Source organism: Giraffa tippelskirchi, chromosome 7, assembly GCF_054371585.1.
Source record: "Giraffa tippelskirchi isolate mGirTip1 chromosome 7, T2T-mGirTip1v1.2.pri, whole genome shotgun sequence".
In the NCBI taxonomy this organism is placed as follows: domain Eukaryota; kingdom Metazoa; phylum Chordata; class Mammalia; order Artiodactyla; family Giraffidae; genus Giraffa; species Giraffa tippelskirchi.
In genome coordinates, this window is record NC_137281.1 from 57,232,032 (window position 1) to 57,244,846 (window position 12,815).

A 12,815-nucleotide genomic window follows, 5' to 3' on the forward strand; every position below is an offset into this window, starting at 1 on the left:
TCTGGGACTCCTATGATTCAAATGTTGGGGCATTTCATATTGTCCCAGAGGTCCCTGAGGTTTTCCTCATTTCTTTTGATTCTTTTTTCTTTTTTCCTCTCTGCTTCGTTTATTTCCACCATTCTATCTTCTACCTCACTTATCCTATCTCCTGCCTCCGTTATTCTACTGTTGGTTCCCTCCAGAGTGTCTTTTATCTCCTTTATTTCATTATTCATTATATATTGACTCCTTTTTATTTCTTCTAGGTCCTTGATAAACGTTTCTTGCATCTTCTCAATCCTTGTCTCCAGGCTTTTTATCTGTAACTCCGTTTTGTTTTCAGGATTTTGGATCATTTTTATCATCATTATTCTAAATTCTTTTTCAGATAGATTCCCTATCTCCTCCTCTTTGGTTTGGTTTGGTTTGGTGGACATTTCTCATTTTCCTTTACTTGCTGAGTATTTCTCTGCCTTTTCATCTTGTTTAGATTGCTGTGTTTGGCGTGACCTTTCTGTATTCTGGTAGATTGAAGTTCCTCTTTATTGTGGAGGTTCCTCACTGTGGGTGGGGTTGGACTGGTGGCTTGTCAAGGTTTCCTGGTTGGGGGAGCTTGTGTCGGTTTTCTGGTGGGTGGAGCTTTATTTCTTCTCTCTAGAGTGCAATGGAGTGTCCAGTATTGAGTTTTGAGATGTCTATGGATTTGGTATGCCTCTGGGCAGCCTGTATATTGATGCTCAGGGCTATGTTCCTGCGTTGCTGGAGAATTTGCGTGGTATGTCTTGCTCTGGAACTTATTGGCTCTTGGGTGGAGCTCGTTTCAGTGTATATGTGCAGGCTTTTGGATGATTTCTTATTAATTAATGTTTCCTCTGGGTTTCAGTCTTATTCTTGCAGTAGCCTCAAGACTTCTCCATCCATACAGCATCGATAATAAATCTTTTAGGTTAATGGTGAAAAGATTCTCCACAGTGAGGGATACCCAGAGAGGTTCACTGAGTTACATGGAGAGGTGAAGGGAGGGGGCGGGTTGAGGTGACCAGGAGGAGAAGAGGGGGACTCAAACGTGGAGAGAGCAGTCTAGCCAGTAAGCACTTCCCTCTGTGCTCTCCACAGTCTGGAACCCTCAGAGAGGTTCACAGAGATACATAGAGAGGGGTGATGAAGATAATAGAGGTGAGCATGAGTAGAAAGGGAGGAATCAATAGGGGAGAGAGAGATCTGGGCAGTATTCTGTTCCCGAAGTTTTCTCCGGTGCCCAGAACACCCTCAGAGATTCACAGAATTGGGTTGAGAAGAGAAGGAGGAGGGTGGGAGATAGAGGTTCCCTGGGGGAGAAGAAAGAGCGTCAATAGGGGGAGAGAGTAATCCAGCCAGTAACCCCACTCCTGAGTAAAAATGGGTACTAAAGATTGGGTTCTTAAATGTACAAAATTGATATCAAATATGTAAAACAAAGATTAAAAATCTAGAGTAGAGGTTAGACTCTTAAAAAAATACAATAGAAAAAAAGAAAACACAATCACAAAAAGTAAAAGATATATGTATGCAGTTTGCTTTAAAAATAGGGTTTTTTTTTTTTGCAAGGTAATAGTGGGTTATAAAAATGAAAATCAAAGGTGTAATAGAGGACTTAAAGAAAAGAGTAAAAAAAAATTTTTTTTAATTAAAAAGAAAAAAAAATGAGAATAGTAAAAATATATCCAGGACTTTCTCTGGAGCTGTTGTGAGCAGTGTGGGGTCTGTTCAGTTTCAGATAGATCCTTGTTCCTGCTTATACTTTTCAAGATCTATAGGCCTTTTCAATGCAGTCGGTGATAACTACAGGGATTTTAATCTGTTGGCCTGTCACTTCCAAAGCGCTTCCCTCTGTTTATTTGGCTTCTGTTTGCAGGTCTCTTCAGTGTCTAATTTCCGCCCTGCCACAAAGGGGCGGTGGTGGTCTCTTTAGGTTCGCTTGTTCAGTCGTGCTGTGGGGAGGGAGGAACACTGCAAACCAATATCACTGGCGTGTGTGTGGAGAGCTCGCAGGGTCTCAGCCACACTGGGTTCGCCCCCGCTCACGGCGTGTGTGCTTTCCCAGTCTACCCTGCTCAGGTTTCAGGTTACTCGGCCCTTTTAGTATTTTTTGTTATTAAAATGTATTAGTCTTTCTTCTTTGTTCAGGTGTTAATTTACATAGCATGAAATACAAATTCAGGAACAGCATTACCAACACTCTGCCTTGAAGACATAACATTTTCAATAGCACATTCACAGAGTATTTAATTTTAAGGAAAACAAACTTCTTTTTGGACACTACCACACAAAATTGCTGGAAGTGTATTCCCCTGTAACTCAATGATCTATTGATAATATACAGTGTAACTTCATTAGGCTTTAATTAAATAAACATTGCATCATGGTTACAATAAATGATAATTTTGGCAAATCATGACAAACCATTCTTTAGAACTGTGATTCACTGTCTATTAAGAGCCTTCCTTACTATTAAGAGCTCTACTAAGAGCACCACTATTAAGAGCCCTCCAGTAGTCATGTATGGATGTGAGAGTTGGACTATAAAGAAAGCTGAGCGCCAAAGAATTGATACTTTTGAACCATGGTGTTGGAGAAGACTCTTGAGAGTCCCTTGGACTGCAAAAAGATCAAACTATTAGGGGAAACACACTGACTGAAACGGCCCAACCTGGCCAGGCACCACAGTAACCATTTGCATGAGTTGTTTTATGACAGGAGGTCCTAGTAAAGAACATGGAACTAATAAGCCGCTACCAGCTGGAAGAGTGCAGGAAAGGTCAAAAGGAGACACCACATGTCTGACCATCTCCCAGAATCCTTCTCACTGACATCCATCTTGGCTGAACAAGACGTGCACCACCAGGAAGGACTCCGAGTCAGAATAATTGGCTAAAGACAACCTGGAAACTAATCCCATCACCATAAAACCCGAGACTGCGAGCCACGTGGCAAAGCTGTTCTCCTGGGTTCCTTTACCCTCCTGCTCTGCACCCGGGCACCCTTTCCCAATAAAATCTCTTGCTTTTTCAGCACGTGTGTCTCCTTGGACAGTTCATTTCTGAGTGTTAGACAAGAGCCCAGTTTCGGGCCCTGGAAGAGGTCCCCCTTCCTGCAACAAAACCAGTCCATCCTAAAGGAAATTGGTCCTGAATATTCATTGGAAGGATTGATGCTGAAGCTGAAACTACAATACTTTGGTCACCTGATGCAAAAAACTGACTGCTTGGAAAAGACCCTGAAGCTAGGAACAACGGAAGCTGGGAGGAGAAGGGGACAACAGAGGATGAGATGGTTGGATGGCATCACCGACTCAATGGACATGAGTTTGAGTAAGCTCTGGGAGTCGGTGATAGACAGGGAGGCCTGGCGTGCTGCAGTCCACAGGGGTCACAAAGAGTCGGACACGACTGAGCAACTGACCTGACCTGAAGAGCCCTCCTACTGTTAGGGGAAGCACACTGACTGGAACTGCCCACCCTGGCCAGGCACCACAGTAACCATTTGCATGAGTTGTTTTACTACAGGAGGTCCTGCTAAGGAACACGGAACTAACAAGCCACCACCAACCAGAAGAGTTCAGGAAAGGTCAAAAGGAGACATGTCTCCTTGGACAATTCATTTCTGAGTGTTAGACAAGAGCCCAGTTTGGGGCCCTGGAAGGGGTTACCCTTCCTGCAACACTACTGCACCTTTTATTAATCATATTTTCTGTATTTCATGATACTTTGACATCTGGGGCCTTGCTGACACTGGTAAAGACATTCCTCTAGGATCTACTAATTTCTAGAAACAGCAACAACCCTACCAAACTCTGCCTTTCGTTTGCAAACCAACCATTCCAAAACCCATCCTCCTCCTTTATGTGACTCTCACAGTGCACTCACACTCAGGCCAGGATTCCCCTGCCATCATCACCCCAAGACTAAGTGACAGACAACCAGGGGTGTTACAGGGAATAACGGACTTCATATTGGACCTGTTTCTTTAACTTTTGCTTCCCATTGCTTTCATTCATTAAATGGATATTGTTTATACATAACAGCCTGCCTCAGGGAACCATGCCCTTCTGACTGAATATTAAACCAAAGAGTCTTTGTTCAGGACCCCATCCACCTATGGGTGGCTTCAGGAAGTGTTAGGGGAAACTTACTGACTGAAACTGCCCACCCTGGCCAGGCACCATAGTAACCTTCTGTGTGAGTTATTTTAGGGCAGAAGGTACTGGTAAGAAACAGAACTAACAAGCTACCACCAACCAGAAGAATTCAGGAAAGGTCAAAAGGAGATGCCAAGTGTCTGTCACTTCCCAGAATCCTCCTTGCTGACATCCATCTAGGCTGAGCAATGCATGTGCCCCCAGGAGGGATCCTGAGTCAGAATTATTGGTCAGAGATGACGTGGAAACTAATCCCATCACCATAAAACCCAAACTTTGAGCCACATGGCAGAGCAGTCCTCCTGGGTTCCCTTAAACTATTGCTCTCTACCCAGGTGCCCCTTCCCAATAAAGTCTCTCATTTTGTCAGCACGTGTGTCTCTTCAGACAATTCATTTCCAGGTGTTAGACAAGAGCCCACTTTTGGGCCCTGGAAGGGGTCACCCTTCCTGCAACAGAAGGAAGAAATTAACACATCCCCTACCCAAGGCTTGCTATTCTAGGGAATGTGTGCAAAATTAATGGCTTCTTTACTTTATTTCCTCGCCTCCCCATGTCTGTTCTGTAAAAGAACCTGCATCCAGACCCGATAGGATGGTTATTTTCAGATATTAGTCTGCCATCTTCTTGGTCAGCCAGCTTTCCAAATAGTCGTATTCCTTGTCTCAACACCTCGTCTCCAGTTTTATCGGCCTGTTGTGTGGTGAGCAGAGCAAGCTTGAATTTGGTAACAAGAACAGCCTTCCAGCCCAGAGCCTACTAAAGTTACTTAAATTAACCAATCTTAAACTTGTCTAGCCTGCCTCACCCATTCCTTCCCACAGAAACCAAGATAAAAACTCTTCCACCTGCCTCCTGATGGACCCTGGTGCTTCTATGTGTGGCCCTGCATGCCAGGATGTGCCCTTTCTCTTGGGAACTATACGTAACAAACTATTTATTCAATGACAACTGCCTCCTGATCTGTTTGCCTCATTTTACCTGAATAATAATAAAACTTACATTTTTTAGAAATACCAATTAAAGTTGGCATTAACTTTTTCCCGAGGACAAGCTGTACCTTTTCACAAGACCAACTCAAGATCTTAGTTCAGGGGGAGAAAAAATTGTTCAATTTTATAGTTGAGAATTAATTTGAAATGTATTTTATATCTATATGCTACTTTGAAAGGATTTCAGTCTAAAAAGGAATCAGAGGATATGGAAAGGAGAATCTCACACATGGGCCCTCAAGAAAACAAAGAGACGGATTTCCCATAAATGTCTGATTTACAGAAGACCAAAACTTATCCTCCTTACCAATAAACACCCACCAAAGATCTCTCCCCATCCTCAAGACAATTAAGTTATCACAGACTCTGACTAGACTTCCTCCCCAATGCATTCCATGTGCACCCCAAAAACAGCCCACCTTGAACCCTCAGCAGACTCACTTGTAACTTGCCACAGTTTGCATTTCCTAAAATGCAATTTCTCTGCTATTCTCAAATAAACTCAAACTCTGGTAATCAGAGCTTGCCTCAGCTTACTTCTTTATTTAGTTTAACTCTATAGACACAGATTTCATCTCTGCAAAACCTTAATTTTTTCTTCAATATTATCTTCTTTTGTCATATAATATTAAATATTTTATATTTTCTTTAAAGAATTTGTTTAGGGAGGTTTGATTATGTAAATTATCTTGATGACCTCTCTCCTCCTCTGGGCAATTTTTTGTTATGATATACATTCATTTCTTCTGTATATTTTAGCCCCTTTCCCCTTTTGATTGATGGTGGAGTGACTGTGCTCAGATCACATACTGGCTGTGTTAAGATTGGTCCTCAGCAGATCATTTCTTATCTAGATATCTCATGCAGGGATCCATAACAGACTTGGATCTGCTACTTCAAACACTCTCTCATCAAACTTGGGATTTCTTCCATCTTTTTGTACATCATCCTTCAGTTTTAGTATCCACGATGTCATTGTGCTCACAGCAAATGTCTTTACATTAATTTTTGACCTGAGGACTGTTATTTACCTTCCCATCTCCTTTAGGTCAAGAATCAAACTCCCCACCCTCAGATAAGTTGTATTTTTTTTTTTAAGTGCTGTAGTATGGTTTTCCCTTCATCAGTATCTCCTCTGTCATTCTGAGGTGTTACGTGTTCACATTCATATATCCCATCTCACTAAACTAAACAGAAAAAAATTATCTTGGACTCAGTCATAGGCTATCAGGAAAATCTTTAACTTTTCTTATATCCAAAAAGGTACGTCTTGCTTTCTCTTATACTTACTTCTCTCTAAACGTTATTTCACAACATTTAACATATCTTCTTCATGTTTTGGAATGTTGAGGTATGATCATTTCTTTGCTCCCATAAAAATTAGATTTTTTCCCTTCCATTTCTTCTTTTTTTTAATGTATCTTTTTTTTTTTAATAAATTTATTTATTTTAGTTGGGGGCTAATTACTTTACAATATTGTAATCGTTTTTGCCATACATTGACATGAATCAGCCATGGGTTTACATGTGTTCCCCTTCCCGGACCCCCCACCCACCTCCCTCCCCATCCCATCCTTCTGGATCATCCCATTGCCCCGGCCCTGAGCCCTTGTCACATGCATCGAACATGGAATGGTGCTCTGTTTCACATATGACAATACACATGTCTCAATGCCATTCTCCCAGAACGTCCCACCCTCACCTTCTCCCTCAGAGTCCATAAAATTGTTCCATGCGGACGCGTGTACCCCAATGTTCATCGCAGCACTGTTTACAATAGCCAGGACATGAAAGCAACCTAGATGTCCATCAGCAGACGAATGGATAAGGAAGCTGTGGTACATATACACAATGGAATATTACTCAGCCATTAAAAAAAATACATTTGAATCGGTTCTACTGAGATGGATGAAACTGGAGCCCATTATACAGAGTGAAGTAAGCCAGAAAGAAAAACAACAATACAGTATACTAATGCATATATATGGAATTTGAAAGATGGTAACGATAACCCTACATGCGAGACAGAATAAGAGACACAGACCCATTTCTTCTTGTTTTGATTTTTTACCCCATTGGATTTTGAAGCAGAGGGGGAAAGGAAATTGCTTATACTCTGCCTTCTTCAAGCAGAGGGGACTTACATATCTTTATTTTTTTTGTTGTTAGGCTGGAGGAATACACAAAAGCAATTACAGCAAGATTCATGGTCAAAAACTACAGTTAATAATACTGAATGAATAACTCACCCTAAAAGCTGACACATACATGAGATTAAAAAAAAGTAATTTCTACTTGAGTGGGAAACGCTAGAGATCTCTTCAAGAAAATTAGAGATATCGAGGGAACATTTCATGCAAAGATAGGCTCAATAAAGGACAGAAATGGTATGGACCTAACAGAAGCAGAAGATATTAAGAAGAGGTGGCGAAAATATACAGAACTGTACAAAAAAGATCTTCATGACCCAGATAATCACGATAGTATAATCACTCACTTAGAGCCAGACATCCTGGAATGTGAAGTCAAGTGGGCCTTAGGAAGCATCACTACGAATAAAGCTAGTGGAGGTGATGGAATTCCAGTTGAGCTATTTCAAATCCTGAAAGATGATGCTGTGAAAGTGCTGCACTCAATATGTCAGCAAATTTGGAAAACTCAGCAGTGGCCACAGGACTGGGAAAGGTCAGTTTTCATTCCAATCCCAAAGAAAGGTAATGCCAAAGACTGCTCAAACTACCATACAATTGCACTCATCTCACACGCTAGTAAAGTAACGCTCAAAATTCTCCAAGCCAGGCTTGAGCAATACGTGAACCATGAACTTCCAGATGTTCAAGCTGGTTTTAGAAAAGGCAGAGGAACCAGAGATCAAATTGCCAACATCTGCTGCTTCATCGAAGAAGCAAGAGAGTTGCAGAAAAACGTCTATTTCTGCTTTATTGACCATGCCAAAGCCTTTGACTGTGTGGATCACAATAAACTGTGGAAAATTCTGAAAGAGATGGGAATACCAGAACACCTGACCTGTCTCTTGAGAAACCTGTATGCAGGTCAGGAAGCAACAGTTAGAACTGGATATGGAACAACAGACTGGCTCCAAATAGGAAAAGGAGTACCTCAAGGCTGTATATTCTCACCCTGCTTATTTAACTTCTATGCAGAGTACATCATGAGAAATGCTGGGCTGGAGGAAGCACAAGCTGGAATCAAGATTGCCAGGAGAAATATCAATAACCTCAGATATGCAGATGACACTACCCTTATGGCAGAAAATGAAGAACTAAAGAGCCTCTTGATGAAAGTGAAAGAGGAGAGTGAAAAAGCTGGATTAAAGCTCAACATTCAGAAAACTAAGATCATGGCATCTGGTCCCATCACTTCATGGCAAATAGATGAGGAAACAGTGGAAACAGTGTCAGACTTTATTTTTCTGGGCTCCAAAATCACTGCTGATGGTGATTGCAGCCATGAAATTAAAAGACGTCTACACCTTGGAAGGAAAGTTATGACCAACCTAGGCAGCATATTAAAAAGCAAAGACATTACTTTGCCAACAAAGGTCCATCTAGTCAAGGCTATGGTTTTTCCAGTAGTCATATATGGATGTGAGAGTTGGACGGTGAGGAAAGCTGAGCACCGAAGAATTGATGCTTTTGAACTGTGGTGTTGGGGAAGACTCTTGAGAGTCCCTTAGACTTCAAGGAGATCCAACCAGTCCATCCTAAAGGAGATCGGTCCTGGCTGTTCATTGGAAGAACTGAGATTGAAGCTGAAACTCCAATACTTTGGCCACCTGATGCGAAGAGTTGACTCATTGGAAAAAACCCTGATGCTGGGAAGGATTGGAGACAGTAGGAGAAGAGGACGATAGAGGATGAGCTGGCTGGATGGCATCATCAACTTGATGGACATGAGTCTGGGTAGACTCTGGGCATTGGTGATGGACAGGGAGGCCTGGCATGCTGCGATTCATGAAGCCACAAAGAGTCGGACACGACTGAGTGACTGAACTGAACTGAACTGATGTGCATGCAGCATGAATTTAGTGGTTTTTTTTAAAATCTCGTTTGATTTTCACCATAACCTTGTGAATCTGGCAAATCAAGGGTTATTATCTGAATACTAAAAGTGCATAAACTAAACCTGAAAGCAAATATGCAATTTGCCTTAGTGAGGGTTAAAATACTAATAATTCACATTCTACTGTCATTTCTTCTAAACATCTTTGCTTCTTCAAATTTACAATATGCACTAAATGGAGGAGAATATATTAATAACAGCTAGTTGACTTCTAAGGGAAATAAAAATGCAGGCTCATTGGCTCTTAATTAGGATTCTCTTGGATAAAAGTGACAAAATCCCAATTCAAGCCAGCTGAAAATAGATGTGATAAACTGAATAACACCCTTCCAAGGATGGCCACATCCAACTTCCTAAAACCTGTCAATATGTTATCATGTATGGCAAAAAAGACTTTGAATGTGTAATTAAGTTATGGATCTTGACATGGGGAGATTATTCAGGATTAAATGTGTGGGCCAACTATAACCAAGGGTTCTTATAGGAAGGATACTGGAGGGTTAGAATTATGGAAGGTGATGAGACATTGGAAGAAAAGAGAGAAAAGAAGAGGCTACATAACCAACATCAAATAAGAAGGAAGCGGTAATGAGCAGGAATACAAGCGCCATCCAGAAGGTGGAAAAGGCCAAGAAACAAATTCTTCCTTAGATTCCAGAATGAATGCAGTCTGCTGACACCTTAATTTTAGTCACGTAGGACCAGTTTCAGACTTCTGATTCCAGAACTACAAAATAATACATCTGTGTTGTTTTAAACCACTAAATTCGTGATTATTTGTTATACCAGAAATAGGAAGCTAACGCAGTAGGTAATTACTGTGGCACACTCCTGGAAAGCCCAAGGCCTAGATTAGGCATGGGGCATGGGTGATTTCTTGGGCATTGGATGGGTATCCAATCTTTGTCTCACCTCATCTTCATGGCCCACTCCATGCTGCTGGAATCCTCAGTTCAGTTCTGTTGCTCAGGCATGTCCCACTCTCCCGGACCCCATGGACTGCAGTATGCCGGGCTTCCCTGCCTATCACCAACTCCTGGAGCTTGCTCAAACTTATGTCCATTGAGTTGGTGATGCTATCCAACCATCTCTTCCTCTGTCGTCCCCTTCTCCTCTAGCCTTCAATCTTTCCCAGAATCAGGGGCTTTTCCAAGGAGTCAGTTCTTCACATCAGGTGGCCAAAGTATTGGAGTTTCAGCTTCAGCATCAATCCTTCCAATGAATATTCAGGCCTGATTTCCTTTAGGATGGACTGGCTGGATCTCCTTGCAGTCCAAGGGACTCTCAACTGTCTTCTCCAACATCACAGTTCAAAACCATCAATTCTTCAGTGCTGAGCTTTCTTTATAGTGCAACTCACATCCATACATGACTACTGGAAAAATGATAGCTTTGACTATCCAGACCTTTGTCGGGAAAGTAATGTCTCTGCTTTATAATATGCTGTCTAGGTTGGTCATAGATTTCTTCTAAGGAGCTAGCCTCTTTTAATTTCATGGCTGAAATCACCAACTGCAGTGATTTTAGAGCCCAAGAAAATAAAGCCTTTCAGTCTTTCCATTGTTTCCCCATCTATTTGCGATTAAGTGATGGGACCGGATGCCATGATCTTAGTCTTCTGAATGTTGAGTTTTCAGCCAGCTTTTTCACTTCCCTCCTTCATTTTCATCAAGAGGCTCTTTAGTTCTTCTTCGCTTTCTACCATAAGGTTGTGTCATCTGCATATCTGAGGTTATTGATATTTCTCCTGGCAATCTTGATTCCAATTTGTGTTTCATCCAGTCCAGCATTTCACATGATGTACTCTGCATATAAGTTAAATAAGCAGGGTGACAATATACAGCCTTGACATACTCCTTTCCTGATTTGGAACCAGTCTGTTGTTTCATGTCTGGTTCTAACTGTTGCTTCCTGAACTGCATACAGATTTCTCAGGAGGCAGGTCAGGTGGTCTGGTATTCCTGTCTCTTTAAGAATCTGCCACAGTTTGTTGTGATCAAATTGCCAACATCTCTTGAATCATCAGAAAAGCAAGAGAGTTCCAAAAAAAAAAATCTACTTCTGCTTTATTGACTGTTTCAAAGCCTTTGAAAAGACCCTGGTTTGGGGAAAGATTGAAGGCAGGAGGAGAAGGGGACGACAAAGGATGGGATGGTTGGGTGGCATCGCCAACTTAATGAACATGAGTTTGAGCAAGCTCCCGAAGTTGGTGATGGACAGGGAAGAGTGGCTTGCTACAGCCCATGGGGTCACAAAGAGTTGGACACAACTGAGCGACTGAACTGAACTGAACTGAAAGCCTTTGACTGTGTGGATCACAACAAACTATGGGAAATTCTTAAAGAGATGGGAATACCAGACCACCTGACCTGTCTCTTGAGAAATCTGTATGCAGGTCAGGAAGAAACAGTTAGAACCAGACATGGAACAGCAGACTGGTTCCAAATCAGGAAAGGGGTATGTCAAGGCTGTATATTGTCACCCTGCTTATTTAACTTCTATGCAGAGTACATCATGAGAAACGCTGGGCTGGAGGAAGCACAAGCTGGAATCAAGATTGCCAGGAGAAATATCAATAACCTCAGATATGCAGATGACATCACCCTTATGGCAGAAAGCAAAGAAGAACTAAAAAGCCTCTTGATGAAAGTGAAAGAGGAGAGTGAAAAGTTGGCTTAATTCTCAACATTCAGAAAACTAAGATCATGGCATCTGGTCCCATCACTTCATTGCAAATAGATGGGGAAACAGTAGAAACAGTGACAGATTTTGTGTTTTTGGGCTCCAAAATCACTGCAGATGGTGACTGCAGCCATGAAATTAAAAGACGCTTGCTCCTTGGAAGAAAAGCTAAGATGAAACTAGACAGCATATTAAAAAGCAGAGACGTTACTTTGCCAACAAAAGTCCATCTAGTCAAAGCTATGGTTTTTCTGGTAGTCATGTATGTATGTGAGAGCTGGATTATAAAGAAAGCTGAGCATCGAAAAATTGATGCTTTTGAACTATGATGTTGGAGAAGACTCTTGAGAGTCCCTTGGACAACAAGGTGATCCAACCAGCCCATCCTAAAGGAAATCAGTCCTAAATATTCATTGGAAGGACTGATGCTGAAGCTGAAACTCCAATACTTTGGCCACCTGATGCGAAGAACTGACTCCTTGGAAGAGATCCTGAGGCTGGGAAAAATAGAAAGAGGGAGGAGAAGGGGACAGCAGAGGAACAGATGTATGGATGACATCACCGACTCAATGGACATGAGTTTGATTAAGCTTTGGGAATTGGTGATGGACAGGGAAGCCTGGCATCCCTGGCATCCCTTTCCCAATCTATTATTTTCCTCTATTTCTTTGCATTGATCCCTGAGGAAGGCTTTCTTATGGACAGGGAAGCCTCCATGGCGTTGCAATGAGTCAGACACGACTGAGCAACTGAACTGAACTGTTGTGATCCACACAGTCAAAGGCTTTGGCATAGTCAATAAAGCAGAAGTAGATGCTTTTCTGGAACTCTCTTGCTTTTTTGATGATCCAACAGATGTTGGCAATTTGATCTCTGGTTCCTCTGCCTTTTCTAAATCC